We start from the raw sequence: 22,858 nt of genomic DNA, 5'->3' as shown, positions 1-22,858 counted from the left end.
GGGGGACCCGTTACGCGGATTCTAGTAGAAGCAAGTCAGAGTAACAGCTGATGAAGAAGAAGAAATTTTGGTCGCTATTCAACGCGAGATTTAAAAGTCAGATAAGAGCAGCCCCTTAGGGGGGTTGAAAGCAACCCGTTTAGCGGGTGAAATGAAGTAAAATTTCGATTTTCCTGGCGCAATACATTATCAGCTGAATTCTCGACTACAGATATCTCAGAAATTTATCAAAGAAAAATTTTAAAAAACTTTCTAAGATTACAATCAGAAAAACTGAAAATCATAATAAATAAGAAAATGAATATTAAATTAAATATTTATATCTTAACAAGGAAAAGTTGGAAGCATTTCAAATACTCCTGAGCATTTATAAATGGGTCTGACCCTTATGTTTGGTGGTCGTGTGTGCTTAATGCATGATATAATTAAAGAAAATAAGAGTAGACAATCTCCTATAACAAAAGAATATATTAAATACTAAATTACAATTTAAATTACATTGCAGAGATCAACACAGAGCTCGGAACACAGTTCATGCTAGCGTCGCGTACGCATGTTCGACGAGAAGTCTGAGTGAGTAAAGATTTCGCTTTGCTGCTCCGATTAAGAACTGGATTTTACACGTGGCGCCATCTCATGAATAGAAGTTGAAGTATCTGTCGGAACGCCACAGTACTCCCCCCCAAGTACCATCGGTACGTTATAAGTACTTTGGGTTAAATTTAACCTTTCTTCCAGATCTGGTAGTTTTAGGTTGCTCTTTAACGGAATGTAAGCCTTCTTCCGGGAGTGATGTTGATGAGGAAGTTGTTGGATCTTGCATTAGAAATGCTGGTTTGAGCCGATCGATTCCAATCACTGATTGTTTGCCATTGCAGATGATGGTGAAATGTTTCGGTGTTCGTTTGACAACTTTGAATGGACCATCATATGAAGGTGTTAAAGTTGGCTTGATTGCATCGTTGCGCACGAATACGCGCGAAGATGTCTCAAGCGCAGGATGTACAAAATAGCTTGGCTGGTTATGCGAAGATGCTGGGGTTGGCGAGATATTGCTCATGGTCTCACGTAAACGTTGAAGGAATGTTGGAGGGTCGATAACTGGAGTAGATTCTGGGTGAAAGAATTCACCTGGCAGACGGAGGGTTGCACCATATAACATTTCAGCACAAGTGCTACCAATGTCTTCTTTGAATGCTGTGCGAAGACCAAGCAAGACTAGGGGTAAGGCTTCTGTCCAGTGTGTGCTACTGTGGCATTTCAGACCTTGTTTGAGAGATCGGTGAAAGCGTTCCACCATCCCATTTCCAGATGTATGGTATGGTGTTGTGCGAATATGGCGAATGCCAAGAAGAGAGGTGAGGGATGCGAACAAGTGACATTGAAATTGTCGGCCTTGGTCAGTAGTGATGGTGGTAGGCATGCCAAATCTTGAAAGCCACTGGGAGATGAATGCTCGAGCTACAGTTTCAGCGGATATATTTTCAATAGGAATGGCTTCAGGCCATCTTGTGTACCGATCAATACAAGTGAGGAGGTAAGTGTAACCATTTGAAGGAGGCAATGGGCCAACCAAGTCTAAGTGCACATGATCAAAGCGTCTTGCTGGAAGGTTAAATTGTTGAATGTGGCTGTGAGTGTGACGGGATACTTTACACCGTTGACATCTAATACATGAACGAGTCCATTCTGTGATGTCTTGATTCATTGCTGGCCAGACAAATCTGTCTGCGATCAGCTTTTTGGTGGCACGGATTCCAGGATGTGCCAAATTGTGCAAGGCATTAAACACTTCACGTCTAAAATTGACAGGAATATAGGGACGTATTCTATTGTTCTCTATGTCACAGTAAATTTTAAGCGTTGGATCAATGTGCAGCGGTTGTAACTGAAGGGAGGTTTGTGGATTTGAGATTAGGTTCTTGAGTTCCTCATCATGCAATTGAGCTTTTGCAATTTCAGAGAAATCTGGGGTAGTGAGGTTGACATTGTTTACCCGAGACAAGGCATCAGCGACACAATTATCAGTACCAGAGACATATCTGATATCTGTACTAAACTGGGCGATGAAATCCAGATGTCGAAGCTGACGAGGAGAACATGAGTCAGAGTTTTTCCTAAAAGCGAAGGTTAATGGTCGATGATCGGTGAAAATGATGAAATCGTGTCCTTCCAAGTTGTGCCGGAAGTATTTAACAGCACAGTAAACAGCAAGTAGCTCTCTGTCATATGTGCTGTATTTCCTTTCTGCAGTAGTAAGTTTTCTGGAAAAGAATGCCAGTGGGGAAAGTCCTTTAGTGGTATGGGCTTGAAGCACTGCTCCTATGGCCGTGTCAGATGCATCTACCATTATAGAGAGCTGATCACTAGGTGAGTGATAAGAAAGTGTGGCTGCATTTGCCAGATCGTGTTTGCATTGCACGAATGCTGCAGATGCAGATTCAGTCCAAGGGACAGCTCGTTGATCGTTTTTTTTTTTTTGCTATTCTTCAGAAACTCATGTAGGCAGGCTTGTGTTTTTGCGGCATTTGGCAGAAAGCGTCGGTAGAAATTTAACATTGCTAGAAAACGCTTCAGATCAGAGATGGTTTTGAGCTGGGGTAAGTCGTTAATTGCTTTGACTCTTTCCGGTAAAGGTTTGACTCCATTCTGGGTAATAAGACATCCAAGAAAGGAAACTGAGGGTTGACCAAGTACACATTTGGATGGATTTAGTTTTAATCCATGATCTTTAAGGCGAGTGAAAATCTGACGCAGATGTTTAAAATGTTCTTCCGCATCTGTAGATGCAACCAGGATATCATCAAAATATGGGATGCAGAAATCGAGACCAGACAGTACTTGGTGTATGAAACGCTGAAATGTTTGGCCAGCATTGCGAAGGCCAAATGGCATATATAATACTCAAAGAGACCAAATGTTGTAGTCACTGCGGTCTTAGGCACATCTTCAGCATGCACTGGGATCTGATGATATGCTCTGGCAAGATCGAGGGTAGAAAATATGTTTGTTCCATGAAAAAGATGGGTACAGTCTTGGATATGTGGGACTGGATATCTGTCAGGGACTGTGACGGCATCAAGTCGACGATAATCTCCACAAGGCCGCCAGTCACCATTAGACTTATTAACCATGTGAAGTGGACTGGCCCATGGACTTTTAGATGGGCGAATGGTTCCCTGTGCTAGCATGAATTCAAATTCTTTGCGAGCAGCTTTTAGCATCTCTGGAGAAAGACGACGAGGCTTGAAAAATACAGGTGGGCCATGTGTTTCAATGTGATGATACACTTCTGGCTGATGAGTATGCTGCCCTGATTTGGATGGGTTTAAAATGTCAGGGAATTCTGCTAATAACCGATGAAACCGTGTGCTGCCCGATACAACACTTATGTTGGTAGGTACGTTCGATATGTGAGAAGCTTGGCCCTGTGATGTCAGCTGAGTTGTAGCATCAATTAAGCAATTATTCTTGACATCCACTAGAAGGTGGAAATGTGTCAAGAAGTCGACACCAATAATTGCTTGAGTTACATCCGCAATAATAAAAGGCCAGTTGAAAGTCCAGCGCAAGTTTAAATCAAGTGTCAATAGTTTGGTGCCGTAGGTTGCAATTTGGGTACCATTGGCTGCATACAGTACAAATTTATTAAGTTGGTGAGCATTTGTTTTAGTTCTCGGGAGCACTGATATGTCAGCTCCAGTATCTACTAGAAAACATAACTGAGTTGAACGATCAGCCAGTACTATTCTGTCGATGTGGCGGACATTCTGTTGGCCAGCAGAAGACCGCCCATTTAGTTTCCCGCTTGTACAAAAGTGCATGGAGGGGCACGCTTGCGAGCTTGAGAGCCAAAATTCATATGATAAAAACATATGCCACTTGTGGGTTCTTTGTACTGCTTTCGAGTATTATGACGAGATTGACTCCTGCTTCGGGCACGAAATTTATTACGTGGGCCCTGATTTGATCGATTGTATCTCCGTGAAGCATGAAGACTTGTAGAGAGTTCAGATACTTTTTTCGTCAATTCAGCCACTTGTTGTTCGAGGGATGAACTGGAAGGTGCAGCATTAGCAGCACTGACATAAGCTGGAGTAACAAGTTCATTAATTTTGTCAGCCATTGCTGCTAAACGGGTTAGATCTTCATTGGAAGCAGCAAGAATTATTTGTATGTTATTAGGGAGACGCGAAAGCCATAGTGACTTCAACAAGTCGTCACTAAAATGGCTTCCTGCCAGATCACGCATTTGTGACAGTAAGTATGAAGGTCGCTGATCTCCAAGTTCAAGTCCTTGTAGTAAAGTACGTATTTTGGAAGATTCACTTTCTGAATATATTTCAATGAGCCGCTGTTTCAGTTTGGAGTATTTATCACAATCAGGTGGTTTGAGAATTAAGTCATGCACTGAATTCAGAATATCAGACTCAATTGCTGCAACTACGTGGTTGAATTTTGTAGAATCCTCACTAATGCGAGCGATAGAAAATTGTGCTTCGATCTGAGCGAACCACAATGAAGGATTATTTTTCCAGAAAGGCGGTGGCTTCACCGTAACGCGTGTGATTTGTGGCTCTGGTGGAATATCGTCGGGCATACTGATAGATAATTTTCACTTTAATTAATAAACACTTATCAGCACAAATATTGTAGCATGAGGATACACTATTGATATTTTACCATGATAACAATAAATATTTTAACCATGCAAAAAAAAATTACGTAACGATACACACACAAATAAGACAGGGTCAGCAATTACACACACAAATAATATTTTACCGAAATGCATTTGAAAAGAAACCCTTAAGGCCCGTCCACACGAGTACGCTCGAAACGTAGCTGACGAACGCGCTTTTACGTTACCAGCGTAAAAGCGTCCAAACGAGTACGCTTGCGAAGAGTGCGTTTAACCAATAGAATTATTTTGCGCAAAAATCACGTGACGCTGTAATATAGGGTCAACAGAGCTGTATCTTATTACTTCGCTGTTCTTCTGTATGTTTGCGTCAAGTTGTCCGAATCAGATGATTTTTTTATAGCTGAAACTTTACCATTATGTGCAATTATTAAGCAGAGGCAAAACTGCAAAAAATGGCAAGAATGGGTCCGAATGATTTATTTAGAGCGACCTGTTCAAAGAGATTTTTTTTTTACTGCCTTGTTTGCGAAAGGAATATCTGGAATTATTAAATTCCTACTATTAGCTTACACTCTCCCTATATCTTGTTCAAATTTTCAGTACATAAAATGCTTTTTATTCATCCATTCAAGTTCAAATACAATTTTTTAAACTTGCAGTGAATGACACTTGATGTTAATACAGCTTTTACACATATTAATTTTTTTTTAATTTTTAATTTAAAAAAATATGTTTGTATTTTTATTTATTTATTTTTGTATTTTTAAACTTTTCTTTGTGGACCTAAGTAGGAATTGACTTAATTTTTTTTTGGGGGGGGGTATATTACTTGTTTTTTAATTCCTTCAGGATGAGTATCGACCAGTTTGACAGACTTGCAGATTCTGTATGGTATGAAAATTAGGATTTATAAAATTGGTTTGGAATACAGTATATAAAGAGAATTAAATTACTTAATTCTCCTTATAAACACCATCCACCATATAATAAAACCAACTTCATATTTTTTTAACTTGCTCTCCCTTGGTCTTTTGTTTTTCTTTTTATTTATTTTTGAATTTAGAATGAGGTTCAAACTTTGTACACTTTATGAGAAATTATGTGCATGATAAAATATGCAATAAAGTAAAAATAAAGAGAGAATTTATAGATGATATATGATAAAGAGGTGCAGATATATCGTTACATAAGGATTTCTATTTGCACTGCACATTTTTAAACTAAATTAAAAACAATAATAATAATGAATAAAATAAGAAATGAAAAAAATAATAATAGGTAAAATAAGAATATAATAATTCATGATTAAATATAAGAAACACGTTTCAAAATGAGAGAAGCTAACTGAATTATACCGTCTACGGATGAGGTTCGAACTTGCCACTTTCCCATTCCTCCGCCACCAAAGCAGTGCGCTAACCACTAAGCTATCTGTGATAGCAGCGTTTGTGAAAAATAATGTAACAAGTAGAAGTCGCTGCAAAGGTAATTTAATTAAACTTCAATAAATGATTGCTGGTATGATACAAGTTGTAACTTTCCTCCAAAATTTCGTAATTGTATTTTATTGAATACTCTTTCACAGTCAACTGCTTTATTTTAGAAGTTATTATATTGCTGAAGTTAGTTTTTGGTGTATTTAATATTGGGATATTTATAGAGCTTTTTATTACACATGATGTAGCCAATATTTATAATAATTAAGGAGAATTTTGTAAGGCAGAAACTTTGATTTCGTATAAACTGTAATTTATTTAGGTTCCTATTACTTACGGTGTTATAAATAGGTGAAGCATATGGACATACTGGTCGGATCATTGCTTTATAAGTATACAGTTTTCCCCTTTAGTGAGAATTTTAAATGTATACTAATATGTACGGTTTGAGAAATCTGAAGATGGCGTGAACAATGTTGATTATTTTATTGCTGTATACAGTTATATTTCTAAGCAAAAACTCATCTCTGTGTAGCTCTGACGCCATATTGAAACGGGTAAGCAAGTAGGTTTTCTGATTATGACACGTGATAAGAACTCGGTCGGCTATTGGCTATACGCGCGCGTCGCGGGCGAAAAAGCTGAACAGGAGCGTACTCAGTTTTACGTCTTCTGCGTCCTGCGAATTTACGCCGGCGTCAAAAAAGTTACGTCAACTACGTCGGGAGCGTCCTCGTGTGGACGGGCCTTTATTTGAGAAAAAAAAATGATGCGTTCATTTTGTATTGCGCACACACAAAATCACCACTTCACACTGCTAAGGCACTTTCGAAGGAAAAAGGAAATCACTCCTGTAGCACGTGGGAAAGAAATTCACTACTTTCGAACACTGAGGGAAGAATTTTGCCGTAGCACGTTGCACAAAAGTTACTGATGTAGCACATTCAGCGAAAATCACTGTTGTAGCACATTTGTCACAAAAGTTGAATGATCAAAGAATTATTGCACGACGGCGAAGTCAGCGGAACGGAACAGATAACATTGATGATTTGCTGAAGCTCCTTGCGATGATATGCACGACTTTGAAAAAAACACAAGCAATATATATCAATACATCTAGAAATAATTGAAGGGGTACGTTGTAGCATACGTTTAATGTCCATATTCGTTGTTATTTTTAGTCAGTTCTTCAGAATGCCTTGGATGCACGTGGCTTAGGGTCGTTGAAAATCCATTCTCAGTAGCGTGCTCAGTCAAAAGGTCACCACTTTTGGTGGTCGTGTGTGCTTAATGCATGATATAATTAAAGAAAATAAGAGTAGACAATCTCCTATAACAAAAGAATATATTAAATACTAAATTACAATTTAAATTACATTGCAGAGATCAACACAGAGCTCGGAACACAGTTCATGCTAGCGTCACGTACGCATGTTCGACGAGAAGTTTGAGTGAGTAAAGATGTCGCTTTGCTGCTCCGATTAAGAACTGGATTTTACACGTGGCGCCATCTCATGAATAGAAGTTGAAGTATCTGTCGGAACGCCACAATGTAACCTTTCGAAAGCTTTCGATCATGTCTGGCATGAAGGTCTAATTTACAAACTCATGAACTTGAACTCTTTGAGAGAACTCATCATGATTATTCTTTCCTTCTTGACAAATAGAACTTTTAAAGTATTCGTGAAAGTCTCGTACTCCACGGAAATGAAAATTTATGCTAGAGTCCCACAAGGGTTAGTAATTGGGCCCTTTCTTTACCTGTTTTATGTGGCAGACTTCCCACAAATGCATTACAATTATAGTTCAATGCTGCCATGTTATGAAGACGACACTGACCTTGACCTGGTAGTGAAGTCTGCTAACATAAACCATAAAATTTGGAAACTGCAGAAATCATTCCGATAATCGAAGAGCAGTGCGAAAATTGGAAAATCGTCATCAATGCACAAAAATTCCAGCTGGTTTTCATAGAAGAAAAAAGAATCATGTGAAAATCAAGAAAAGCCTGATTTTGTTTGATGAATGTTTTCCGTTATTAAAAAAAGCTCGCTACCTAGGTGTGATTCTCAATAACAAACTGACCTGGTCGCATCACATAAAATATGTACGAGACAATACTGAATGAATAATGAAATAACAATGAAATTCCTCTACCCATTGATTGAAAGCATTCAATATTAGACTTCTCTAAAAAGAGACTCATCTACATCTCCATGATGCGTCCTCTTATGACGTACACCTCGCCAGCATGAGCCACCTCCACCAAAAATGATATTCATGCTGGTCCTTCTTTATTATCCCACCTCCTCAGGCAACAATTCAGGATTATACATATACTGAATAATTGGACAGAAGAGACTGATACGCAGTTGTGTCAGCCACTGATTAATATGTCATCGATTTAAAACTGCTTCAACTCCGCAATTGATATGTGACTTAGCGAGCCAAACCCAACCTGAAGTTCGACACTGTGCTTCTTATCATCGAAGATGGATAGCCACCTTTAACATGAACTATAGAGCGTGTCATCGATGCCCATTCTGGCAAGAACGGATTAGTTCGCGTAACTACAGTCAAAACGAAAACTGGTGTCTTCAAAGACTAATTAATAAACTTTAAACCTTTGCCTTTCTATCAGGACTGAACCTGATTGGGTGGAAGTATGTGTTCTTCCATGCCTCTCGAATTAACTTACACCTTTTTGTTGTCTGCGTTGGCAACAGGCTTTTAGATTTGTAGTCGATTAAGTCGCTAGAATGTAGCTGACCTGTAACTGTTCTTACTTAACTTCTAATACTTATTTTAAAACTTAACTGTGTTATGAGATTATTACTAAATGTTTGCATATGGATATCTTATTATTAAATGCTTACAGTTTGGTTCGAATAAACCGAGAGTTGTTGAATTTATGAAAACTATTTAAAATCGGAATTACTTCTTCCATTTCGGGGCCATTCGAACATCGGAACGTAAACAATATCTGTCGCTGTAAAAATATAAATATCCGGCATACAGTTTTTTTATTTTTCCCGCATAAAAGTTTTCTTCCTAAATTAAAAATTATTATTATTATTATTTATGAACAAAATAAAAATTATCTGAACAAGTATTTCTCGCCATTGAATTGAAAATTTTTCGTGGGGGCGCGCTAATAATCAAAAACTGCCAATGAAAGTATAATACTTATCTGATATTTTTTGTTTGTTTGTTTATAATTTTGTCTAAAACTATTTTATTCCTTAACATATATGTTTCTTATTCAATATTTATTAAATTATTAACATTGTATATCTTTATCACGTTTCAATAACTTTTAGCAATCGTGGTGTCATTGATGCTGAGATTTGAAACAAGAATATATAGTGTACGACAATTAATACAATTGCCAGTGGTTTTTTTTTTCCCACTCATATAGCTGTTTCCAACCTTCTAGCTGGAATCAGAATTCAATGCGCAATGCACGATCTCTTATTATTGCTATATGTATGTAAGAAATAAGGAGATTGGAATAGAAGGAGGGAAGATTCAACTCAAACCGTGAATCTTGGCAGCCATGTTATTACTATTGCTGTGACTTGCGCAAGGAAGACTGTCATTGCAATATTTTTCATCATGCAGTCAATAGTCGCCAAGCGGTATAGTGGTTAGTTAGCATTGCTGACTGCCGTGCCGAAGGGCCCGGGTTCGAATCCCGGAGAAGGCATGGATGTTTGTAAATGTTTAATAAAATGTTGTAAAAACGTTTGTTGTTAAATGTCTTCGTTTCAATATTAACCCTCACGGACTGGAGGAAACGGCGTTCGCCAAAGTCTACGTCTCCTTTCTTCTTGCTTAAAAAGCAAGATTGATACAGATGCAGTCAATTGTATTTGTAAGATGCCAATTGTATTTGTAGGAATGCATTTAATTGCTTGAAAGCACATCATACTGGCAGAATAATGATTTAATTACAAGGTCATATTTCCTGGTGCAGTACTTCTCTGAATTGAAATATAGATCTTCCTTGAACTTAACTACATATGAGCATATTGTGTGATTTTTAAATGGTATATGACAACAGGAAGGACACGACTTCCATTATACTATGTATTAAGATATTTACACTGTAATATTTTCGTACTATGAATTATTTTAGTATTTGTACATAAACACTGTGCTGCTAATAACATTTGCATGTATACTTTTACTTCCTTGTATGAAGTAACATAATCTCGATGAAAATATCCATTTTGACTGATCTCGAATCCGTTTTTCGTTATATCTGTATGTAAGGGCGGAGTAAAGGTTTCTTTTTCAGAAAATGGATAAAGTAAAATGGATTCAGAAGAAATTTTTTCGTATGTCTGAAGTACAGACATATATATGTATCTTGCATAACTCAAAAACGAGTAGTATCAGAATGTTGAAATTTTGTGTATGGGACTGCTGTAACATGTAGTTATGTACTGTAGTTGTTATAAAATTAACAAGCAGAAAGATGGCTACTTGAATTTTGAACTTTATTAACAAAGAAAAGTAAAGAGAACTTACGCACGTCTTATTGTTTACATGACAACTTTTAGAATGACAAAAAATAATAGGGATGCCAGATGCATAAAACATAATAAAACAATAATACAATGATGCCACTAAAATTGCACATAATATCAATTAAATACTCGATTCTCAACAGCCTCCTTCGAGCATGAAAATAGTCATTGTTCATATAGATTAATCTTTACTCATTGACTGTTTTTACACCAATCAACTTCTTCTGGAAATGAAACTGAGATGCTGGAAGCGCCTTCGTCAGAATGTCTGCTCCTTGTTCATTACTTCTGACACAGCCTAATTGAAAACGTCCCTTCGAGAACTCATCTTGCACAAACTTGTACCTTTTGTCAATGTGCTCTGTGCGTGGAACATTGGATTTTTGATGTACTTGATAGTACTCTGATTATTAATTTGTAGGATAGGCAATGAGACAATATTAGCTATCTCATTGGAATAAGCTCTTCAACCATATCAGGTCTTTTGTGGCATCAGCTGCTGCCATGAACTCTGCCTCTGTGGTCGAATTGGATATGGCCTCCTGTAGCTTGCTTCGCCACGTAATTGCATCTCTACCATAGAAAGAAATAACACCTGTTCGAGACCTGCGTGTTTCTGCGCAGCTGTTGTTATCTGCATCACTAAACAACATCAAACTTCTATCATCTTTATTGTTCACAATGCCGTGACCTATGGTATTGCGAAGGTACTTAATGTTGTCCGTACGATTTCCCAATCAATCTCAGTAGCTTTCGAGATTTTCTCTGTATCTCTCAGCTTTCGCGACATCAAACTCACTGCGTAAGCAATATCCGGTCAGGTCCCCATCGCCAAGTACAGCAAACTGCCAACTACTGATCGGTATGGAATTTCACTGCTGAGAGGCTTCGCCTCGTTGATCATAATCATGCCGTCGTCATTCGGTTGACCATAGTCGACCTTGAGACTCGACTTCTTTACTCGGATGTGTGATGTTTTAGCATCTCCATATCGCTCTAAGATCTTTCTTGTAAATGCTTCTTGGTACAGGAAGAGCGAGCCGTCTTTCAAACGTTCAACTTGTAGACCAAGGAAACAATTTAACGTCGTTACTCGAATATTAAAATGTTGCTTGAGCTCATCCATAAATGTGAAGAATGCTGCTTTGTCCTGAACAGCGACAATACTATCATCAACATAAATCGCCATCAGAATCTTATGTCCGTAATAATTTCGTATGAATAGGCAGTTGTCGGATTTACTTTGCATCATGCCATGTTTCTTCAGAACGACAGTAAACTTGGCATTCCAACATCGTCCAGCTTGTTTCAAGCCGTATAAAGGTCGAAGCATCTTGCATACACGCTTTCTTCCGTCGTTATAGCCTTTGGGTTGATACATGTAGATCTCCTCAGTTAGGTCACCGTAAAGGAATGCCGTCTCCACGTCAATTTGATATAAGTTGAGATTCTCCTTGGCTGTCGTTGCAATTAGAGCTCGAATAGTGTCATAGCGACACACCGGGCTAAATGTGTCTTCGTAGTCGATATTCACCGTCTGTGTGTACCCTTTTGGTACTAAACGGGACTTGAATCTCTCGATTGAGCCATCGGGATTCGTCTTCACTCTGTAAACCCAGTGATTGTCGAGGATTTTAACTCCGTTAGGTGGCTCAACAAGTTGTCATGTTCCATGTTTGGCATGCGAAGTCATTTCTTCGTCCATGGCTCGTTTCCAGTCGGCGTACTCAGGAGACTTCGTTGCTTTGTCATATGTTTTAGGCTCTTCCAACTTCAGAATGCTGTTGTACACGTCATAGTCATTAAATGTGACAGGCCGTTGGATAGTTGAACGGTCTCGCAATGTACGCGCGGTCATCTGTGTTGGTTCATCTTCATCAGGCACAGATCACCAGCCCCCTGTGTGTCTGCATCATCATGTGCATCTTCCAAAATAAACTTCATACCGCTTGACAGACCGGTGTTAGATGCTAATTTTGAAGGTTCGGAAGTAGGGCCGATTTGCTGTTCATTGAACACTACATTGGCACTTTTTATCGTATCATTCCTTGATGGTATGAAAATGCGATACCCATTGCCATCACAATAATCAACCAAATAGCTCTTTATAGCCTTGTCATCTAATTTACCTCTGTTGACATTTGGTACATGTGCAAATGCAGCTGATCCAAAAACTCGAATTCTGTTGATTGCCGGCTTGCGTCCAAACCATTCCTCAAACGGAGATTTTCCCGTAGTCTGACTAGGTCCGGTTCGATTGAGAACGTAGACAGCTGTAGATGCAGCTTCTGCCCATAGGAACTGTGGTAGGCCTGAATCCTTGATCATAATGAGAACTGCATTCATTATTGTACGATTCTCTCTTTCAACCAATCCATTTTGTTCTGGTGTATATGGCATAGTGATTCGCAGCTTGATGCCTGCATCATCATTCAGTTTCACCAATTTATCATTGTCAAACTCACGACCACCGTCTGTGACCAGTTCTTTTACATTTATACCATCTTTATTGGTCCGAACAAGAAACTGCTTGATTTTATCCACAGCCCCTCGTCTTTATGTCTCAGAAATTCTACATGTCGAAACTTAGAGTAATCGTTCTTAGTCACTAACATGTACTTCTTTCCACCTCTTGATAAGACTGGCGATTCGAGTAAGTCTGTATGTATTATCTCACCAGACTTTTGTGCTTTGAATCATTTTGGTTAAAATATTTGTCGACTTTGTTTACCATATGCACATGGCTCACAAAATAGTCCATCGTCGATAAAATATATACCATTTTGGCGCAAGTACTGTTTCACGTACTGTATTTCTTGATGCCCAAGTCGCCAATGCCAAAGTGATAATGGCAATTTTGTCATCGTCTTCATTGCCGTCTTAGGAAAAGGAGTCATCATTTCGTTGTCAACCAAGTAGGCTTGCAGCAGCAGAATCCCCTTGTGGCTTGACTGGTTTTGCACGTAGTTCAAAGAGTCCATTTGAGGAACATGGGGCTTCTAAAAGTATATTATCTGGGGTCTCCTTGCGAAAGAAATGACAAATCATATCGTCTGAATCACCAAAGTTCGAGATTCCTCGGGTCATTGCCTTTGAGGCAGATAACAAATTTTTGCCAATTTCTGGTGCGTACAGTACACCAGTAAACTCAATAGATTTTTGTACGCTTTCAACCGTCGCGCACATGTCAATGTCCCCACAGCCATATGCTGGTATTGTCTGTTTGTTACCGACTGTGATTTCTGCTTGTTTGTTAAAGTGACGGTACGTCTTGAAATACTCGGCTGAATTTGTAATGTGTGTTGTAGCTCCATCGTCTTTAAGCCACATTTTTCGGCCACAATCATCTTCTTGACAAACAAACGCATTGCATTGAGTATTTGCAAAGAAGGTCTCTGTTTTGTCATTCGTCGTGGTTGGCATATCAGGGCAAACTGGGCAAAATTTACCAATGTGCCAGGGTTTATTACAACGAAAACAGATGCCATTGAAACCTTTCACACTTATTGGTCTTAATAAGTCTGTTCATCGTTTTGGCATTATTTGTTGTCAAGGGTTGGGATTGGCTGAACATCTGAGGTTTCTTATCACCCTTCTTCCATTTCTTTCCACTATGTTTTGCGATTTAATTAATTATTTGCCACAAATGTTATCGTACTTTCGTTTCTAAGCTCTTGATTTCTTCTTTGCAGCCGCATGTTGATCTGTTCGATCAGTTTTTTAGGTGGTTTTTCCGTCTTTAGCATTGAGTCCCACTGTGATTTGAACTCGATATATTCGTCATCAGGAGGAATAGATAAGATTCGCGGTGCTAGCAAGTTCTGCGGAAACTTACCTTTGTCGCTCAACTCTTGCTCACGTTGAAGACCCACCCACAGTGTACGTAAACGTGCTAGTAATTGCATTACACTTTCGTCTTTTTCGATCCGAAAAGTGAAAAACTGTTGCAGAAAAGTGTCCAATTTCCCGCTTGACACCTTCTCAAAATTACTTAATAACTCATTCCCTATCACTAGTGCAGAATTACCATGCATACGGATCAAATTTAACACATTCGGTGATACATTTGTGCGAATGATCACAGCAGCCTTTGCATACGCTTTTGCGGCTTCGTTGTACTTGCGTATCGTTTTTTTCATTCGCGCTTTCTGCCGGAGCTTTTGGTTCGATAAGGGAATTATCGAAGATGCCCGCACAATCGTTGAGCACAAATAAAGAGTTTATTTCAAATTTCCAATCAGTCCAGTTGGATAAACCTTCCAATTTGGTACACTGAACACAATTTTTAGTTTCCATATTACGTCGACATTAACCAGGAAATATGCAGGGAAAAAAAGCTATCGGTACACAGTGGTGTCTGCCTACACACTGTTCAGGTGGAAGTGCTGAAATCGAAAACGAAAGTAAAAAAATCCGTGATTCAAATGCGTCAACATAGCCATCGTTAATTTATTTGCGCAGGTAAACGTCGCTAAAACCTATAACCTGTTAAAAAATTAACAAACAGAGTGATGGCTAATTGAATTTTGGACTTTATTAAGAAAAAATAAAAGGAAAGAGAACTTACGTACGTCTTACTGTTTACATGCCAACTTTTAGAATGACAGAAAATAATAGGGATCCCAGATGCATAAAATATAATAAAACAATAAAACAATGATGCCACTGGAAACTGCACATAATATCAATTAAATGCTCGATTATCAACAGTAGTAACATGTTTATGTATTCATTTTTACATTTTTTATAAATGAATTATTTATCAGATCAAGGAAAGAATTCATAAATAAATATTAACCATCAAAACTTGGTAAAGCAGCGAACAAAAGAGTATCATGAAGAAGAGTTACCAAAATTATACTAACCAAATGAATGAACAGTAAATTAATGGATGAAATAATAATTAAAGATGAAATGCAAATTTCATAACTAATTAAAAATAAACAAAGTTTCCGAATTTTCAACACATCTATCAGAGCACAAGCTTGTTTGTTTACATTAGCAGTTCTTGCATCACGTGACCTCCGACGCCACCACAATGTATCTCATTAATTGAATGAGAAACATGCCATTAATTGCTGGTTTTAGTGATTGATTTTCCCGATATGATTGCTTATTAAATTCATTTTTAGTAAGTAATTAATTTCGTCTTTTCCAGGTTATTCTAAGTTTAAGACTCAGTGATTTGTCTGGATTTTGGATTGCTTATTCCCGCATAGTTACCCCCAAGCTTTCGCTTCAGGTGATTGTCAGGGGCCTTGCGGGAATTTTCGCCAACACATCCGCCTGTTAGGACACCATCAAGTGGGCCTAATTCCGGGGTGTTGGACTCCTATGTTCAGAGCGCAGGTTTTTGATTTTCGATGCGAAGATGGATGCAGTGCTTAATTTTACTAACGTTTATTTTATTTTAAATCTTTACTATCACTTCTTATTTTCTACTTCCGGCCAGAATTAAAAGCTTTAACTTATTTATGCAACTTTGTCTTGCGAACGCCAAGTACTTAAGTTGTGGCTTTTTGCCAAGCAAGAGAGAGGAAGGAGTGATTAGGAGCGGGCCGCTTGCCATTGCAGTTTTACTCGGTTGCTGGTTGCCTTCAAGGCCAGAGGTTTAATCCTCTTGATAATTTTAAACGTATCGTAGTGTTAACAGTTCTCTGTACTACATACGGCCTTTCTGTTAATTTACGGCCAATCTTCAAGTAGCCACTTGTTTATTAATCCAAAGTTAGTTTAGTTAGAATTTAGTTAATATTTTTTATATTCTTACGTTCAGACCACAAGTGGTTGGTCTCTGTATTCCGAAGTCCGGAAATCATTGTAAAGAGAGAAAAAAAGGGTTTCGTATATCCTTCCTGTGTATCTTGTCTACTTCCCACATTTATTGAACGTAGCTTTAGTAAGCTCCCTGTTCCGGGTCAGGTCCTTTAATGTTCCCCAAGCAAGTAAGGAGGAACACTGAACCTGATAAACTTTACACATTCTTGCATAGTCTTGTTGATATGTTGAAAGTGTTTAATGAGCAAATTAATCATGAAAAAGGAAACACTAACGAAAACACTAATACCCTAGTGGATATTAGAAATACGAGTCAAACTTTAGAGGATAATGATAGGGGCAGAAGCCCAATCAAGGTTAATGATTTCTCACACTTAAACTCAGATAATGAAAAAACGCTTGATCAAGAAACTAGTTCAGAAGACGAAACACAAAACAGGCGTAGAGGAGATCAAACTGTAAGGACTAGAAATTACAGATTGCAGTATAAAAAGCAAAAGATAAGTGATAGTCAAGTTATCACGTCCAATGTCACCACTGCTTCAGATAAAAATGCACAATCAACCACAGATAGCTCAGTTACGAAAATCACAGAGCAAATTAACAAAACTCATATAGATAATCATGATATGGACACAAATGACGCAGATAGTGTTCAAAATGACACTACAAATATTGCTAAAACCTCAAATAATAGTGTAAATTCATCTCGTACTAAAATTCCACCCATTACTCTCAGGGAGACTGATTTGAACTGGGGAGAAATTAGTAAAGTTTTTCACAGAAATAAATTTAAATTTTTTGGTCGGCAAATTCCAGATGGAATTAAAGTTATTGCAGAATCCCCCGATGATTACAGGGGTATGGTAAAAATCTTAAATGATCTAGGAGTTGAACATCACTCATTTAAACTGCCAGAAGAGCGCAACTTAAAAGTTGTAGTGAGAGGACTAACTTACAGAACTCCAATTGAGGATATTAAAAGAGACCTGGTAGAATTACACTACAAAGTAGAGGATGTTAAACAGATGACCCGCCGAAGGGAGGGTATTGTCACAAAACTACCTCTGTTCATTATCACGTTGCCTAAGTCGGAAGACTCAAAGAAGATTTATCATGAGCAATTTCTTTGTGATATGAAAATTAAAATCCAAGAGTATAAAGGACGTCAGGGGCCCTTGCAGTGCTTCCGATGCCAAGGTTTTAATCATACTCAGGAAGGCTGCAAGTATCCTCCAAAATGTGTTCGATGTGCTAAGGATCATTTCTCTAGAGATTGTCCTGATAAAGGAAAACCAGATGTACCATTATGCTGCGTAAACTGCGGAAAAGAACACACCTCAAGTTTTCACGGATGCGAAAGATTCTCTAAACCAAAAATAGTCAAGGAGAAATTTTCAGCAACAGAGTTGTAGAAAATAAATCTTATGCTAAGGCTCTCTCAGCTGGAATCTATCAAGAACAACTCACCGAGGCTAAAAAAGTCTTCGCTGATCTGGCGGAATTGGTGACCGTCATCAAAAGCGCAGGCTTCCAACTTACTCAACAGGTCAAACAGTTATCGCAAATAAGTCAAGAAAACATTCCCTCCAAATCTTTTAACAATGAGGAAAAATAGGAATTTAAAAGCGCCTTTAAATGTGATGATATGGAATGCTTGTAGCATTCATGGAAAATTATTAGAACTCACCAACTTTATTCAAAACAATGATGTTGACATTGCTATGGTAACAGAGACACATGCAAATCCTGGTATTAGTATTAATACAATGAATTCAGATGCTATCGCACAGATAGGCTTAGTCACCGTGGTGGTGGGGTAGCGATATACGTAAAGAACTCTCTCCAATCATGCATAATTAAGCAGTACAGAAATAATGGGCAAGAATATGTCACTGTCTCCGTGTTTCTTCCAGGTTATGGAAACACATATTTCACAGCCTTCTATAACCCACCCAGATACCCTTTAGAAGTTGAATTATTAAAAGACATATTATTCACAAATCTTCCTGTTATATTAGCAGATGATTTTAATGCGAAACATGAGGAATGGAACTGTCGTAAAACAAACCCAAATGGAGAACAACTCTTTGAATTTATAAACAATGAACCTGTTTATTTCTTTGCGCCTGAGGAATATACTTATCTTGCACACGACCCGAACAGAGGGGACATTCTTGATCTACTACTTACCTCCGCTTCAATTCCAGTATATCTTGAAGTTGTTAATGATCTAAGCTCGGATCATTTACCTGTAATGGCCACACTTGGAATCCTAAAAGACAAAATGACGCAGGAGAAAAAGTTCACAGACTGGAAGCAGTATAATCTAATCTTAAGTAATAGTACCTTCCTAAACACAGCTTTAAGAACCAAGCAGGACATAGACTTAGCTGTGCACCTGTTTACTAATAGTATCATTAATGCAGTCAATACTGCCACCAAGAGCATTCCCATTAAACAGACATCTGGCAGACTTCCCTCCCCCCACATCAAAGATAAAATCAGAGAAAGAAATAGATTAAGGAAAGCCTGGAATCGAACATGGAACCCGAGTACTAAAACGGAAATTAATAGACTGAATCGTGACATCAAGCAATCAATTCTTCAGCTAAGAAATGACCTTTGGGACGAGAAAATCGTGAATTTTAATGAACCAGACAATGCTTTCTGGTCATTTGTCAGAAATCTAAAAGGAAAGGCTGTAGCGAACAAACCACTTCACTTCAATAATTGCGTGGCTCTCACTAACAAAGAAAAAGCAAACGCCTTTGCAGAACATTTTGAAAATCAGTTTAAACCGAACGAGAGTCCTTGTGACATAGACTTCGCCTATGATGTAAGATACTGCATTAATGACTGGTTTACCTCACAGGAAGACTTAGAAGACAATCTGGAACTCACCTCTCTACATGAAATCCAAGAAATCATACGAAAACTAAAAAACAGGAAGGCTCCGGGCTATGATGCAATAACCAACCTAGCGATCAAGAACTTACCGAAAAATTGTATTGCAAGATATGCCAGTATTTTAAATGCTTGCTTAACTATCAGATACTTTCCGCTTGCCTGGAAAAGAGCCAAAATGATTGTCTTACCTAAAGCCGGCAAGGTTACAACTCACCCAGAAGGATTTAGACCTATCAGTTTGCTTCCCGTTTTGGTGAAAATTTTTGAACGCATCATTTATCACAGAATCCATCCATACTTAGAGAAACTACCAGAACAGTTTGGTTTCCGAAAAACGCTTTCCACCACGAAACAATTGGTCAGACTTTCTGAGTTCATCGGCAGTGCATTACATAACAGACAAAATGTGGCTTTACTCATGCTAGACGTGGCCAAAGCTTTTGACCGCATCTGGCACGAGGGTCTAATTTTCAAGCTCCGTTCCCTTGGCTTCACCAAAACTTTAACGTGTCTCATCTATTCATTCCTGAAAGGTAGAAGTTTTCATGTTTCTATTGGAAATGAGATATCTGAAGTCAAAAGAATTCACGCCGGCGTCCCGCAAGGGTCAATTTTAGGTCCGATCTTATATCTTTTCTTTGTGACTGACTTCCCTAAAACAGGCTTTAACTGCAACTACTTCATTGGCTGTTATGCAGATGATACAGCGCTTGCTGTAAAATCTATGTGTCCTAATCAAGCTGTCAGGAAACTTCAACAAATCATGCCGCAAATAGAATTTTGGTGTACCAAATGGCGTATTTCAATTAACGCAGATAAATCCAAGCTGCTCATTATCCGAAAGAAGAACTCTGTCACTGAAATCACGGAAAAGCTTAAACTATTTAATGCAGAAGTTCCTAGAGTACGCAAGGCGAATTACCTTGGCGTTACTATTAATGATAAATTTTCCTGGAAGGATCACCTGACTCATGTCAGGGGAAAAAACTAGGAGTCATTCAAAGTCTCAACCCACTTATTAACGAGCACTCTAAACTGGACTTAAGAAGAAAACGGCACTTATACATCTCTGTTATACGGCCAATCTTCACGTATGCTTCCCCTGCGTGGGCATCAGTTAGGGACATATCTAATTTACAAATTACACAGAACAAGTTGCTGCGCATCTTCACGAATGCGCATTATTTTGTATCTAATAGGACTTTACACAAAGATTTGAAAATTGAAACTGTCATAGAGCATCTTCATCGCCTAAACTCCAGCTTTTTCCAGAAAGCAGTTACATGCCCTCACATCACAAAATTACATGTATTTGACTACATTCCACTACCGGAAGATAAAGAGTTACGACCGCTGGCAGCCCACCTAGCCAGAGATCTGAACTTTCCTACATAAAGTAGAACATTCCTGTATATAGTTGTACATATTGTACGAGTATATAGCTTTTATGAATACTTTTCTTATTATTTCATCGAAACTTCTATTTGATTTCTGATCTTCCAAACTGCATTTTTGTCACTGTAACTCAATATTTGCAAATGTATGCCTTTGAGAGTTTGTATTCTTACAAACTCGTTCTGTCATGTAGTATACTTTCACAGTATCTTATCTTAAAAACTCATTATTGCTTTACCTTGCACAGCTCCGTCTGTGGCGCGTCTTCTTGTCTGGCCTAATTCCTAGGCTTGCGGCATCTTGCTCGCCCCCCTTCTGCCTCACCTCATTCTCTTAACTCCTACCACGTCAGACTTCCTACCGTCATGTGCCTACTGGCTCTCCTCATGAGCTGGAAAAAGTGCGCGAGCGTTACTCCAGCCATACTTGTTCAGATTGGATTGAATGAGAAATACATATATCCCTAATGAAATAGGATAAGGAGATAAGTTTAAATGAATGAGGAATAAGTTTAAATGAATTCCCTAATGAATAAGGAGATAAGTTTAAATGAAAAAAAAAATGTGAATAATTCAATTGCCCATAAGAGGAAGTTATCTGGTGTCCACATCAGATTTTTAAAAATATTTATTGTCAAGGAAATAAGTTTAAATGAAATGCAGAAAAAAAAAAAAAAGTGTATAGTTCAATAGGCCGTACGAGGAAGTCATCTGGTGTCCATATCAGATTTTTAAAAATATTGTATGTTTTTACTATATTTTCAATGTATAATATTATACACAAAGTGGCGTAAATAGGGGTATGCAAGGAATACCGTCGCATAGGGGCCCCTTGAATATCCTGCTGAACTACATTTACATGTTTTAACTTCTTCCGTCATGTTTTAACCGTCTTCTTTTTTCAGTTTTTAAGGGCCACCTACCTAGATACCATGGAACTTGGAAGCAGATGAATTCAGTGTTGCACGCACCCAAACTTCAACTAAAAGGAAAAAAAAAAAAAAAAACCCACTTTATGCTTTCGCATTGATTTCGCTCTAGAGGACAGCTTTCAAGTCATTAGTGATAAACGGACCAAGCTGTTGCTTGTCTATTGTGAGAACAAGTTCTGAATTTCACGAGGAAAGTTCGCGCAGTGATGCAGTGCAAGGTGTAAGAGAGCTACGTAAATATTTTGAAATTCTTCAAAACATTTACGAGTATTTCGGAGAAAATTTGTAATGATGGAGTTTACTTTCTTCAGGAGACTCTGACATTACTGTCAAAAATCTAAATCCTAAAAGGTGGGCTGGAAGATTATCATCTTTGATAGCAATTAAAATAAGATAGTTTGACATTTCAAAAGCATTAAATTAAATTATAGTAACTTTAAAGATATTGCAAATGGGTTAAAAACAGAATCTTTTGAATTTTTATTCTTAATAATTTTTACAGAAAACATTTTATCTTTAACTAATGCCGAGTCTCAAGTATAACAAAGAAAAATCAATCGACTTGAATAATGCTCATCAACACCTAGAAAAACATTTCTCTCAATATGCATGATATGAGATACAAGTTTGAAGATCTTATGAAAAGAAGCTGAGTTATTGCAAATAAATAGGGCACAAAAACTAAATTTGAAAATGAAAGAAAAATAAGAACAAAAACATTTTTTGATGAATTATATGAGAACAAGTTTGAAAATTCCGAAATATATTTTAAATTAACAGTTTTTTATGCTGCTGTAGATATTTTAAATACTGAATTAAAATATAGAAGGAAAAAAATGGCAGTGACGTTTTCCTGTTTGGAACCTAAATCTCTGTCATCATTAACAAATACGGAAATTATTAATATGTTTCAAAAATGCAGAAAACATATAAAGAAGACTACTAATGTACTGGAAGTACAACTGCTCCTATTTATAAATACTTTCGGAACAGAAATCCAAAATTTGAAATCCATTAAGAACTTAGCTAAATTAGCAGTGGTAAAATATTATTATGATATGGCAAGAAGTTATTCAGAAGTGTGCAATTTATTTATATTGTATTTATCATTACCTGTTAACCATAGACACGAGTGAGAGATCATTTTCAAAACTGAAACTAATACAAACATATTTGAGAAGCACTATGACACAAGATCAGTTGTCAGACCTGTCACTATTGAGTGTTGAAG

Source organism: Stegodyphus dumicola, chromosome 5 (assembly GCF_044657685.1).
Source record: "Stegodyphus dumicola isolate Sdum_Otavi_A_Nest chromosome 5, ASM4465768v1".
Classification (NCBI taxonomy): Eukaryota; Metazoa; Arthropoda; class Arachnida; order Araneae; family Eresidae; genus Stegodyphus; species Stegodyphus dumicola.
This window is presented reverse-complemented; position numbering follows the sequence as displayed.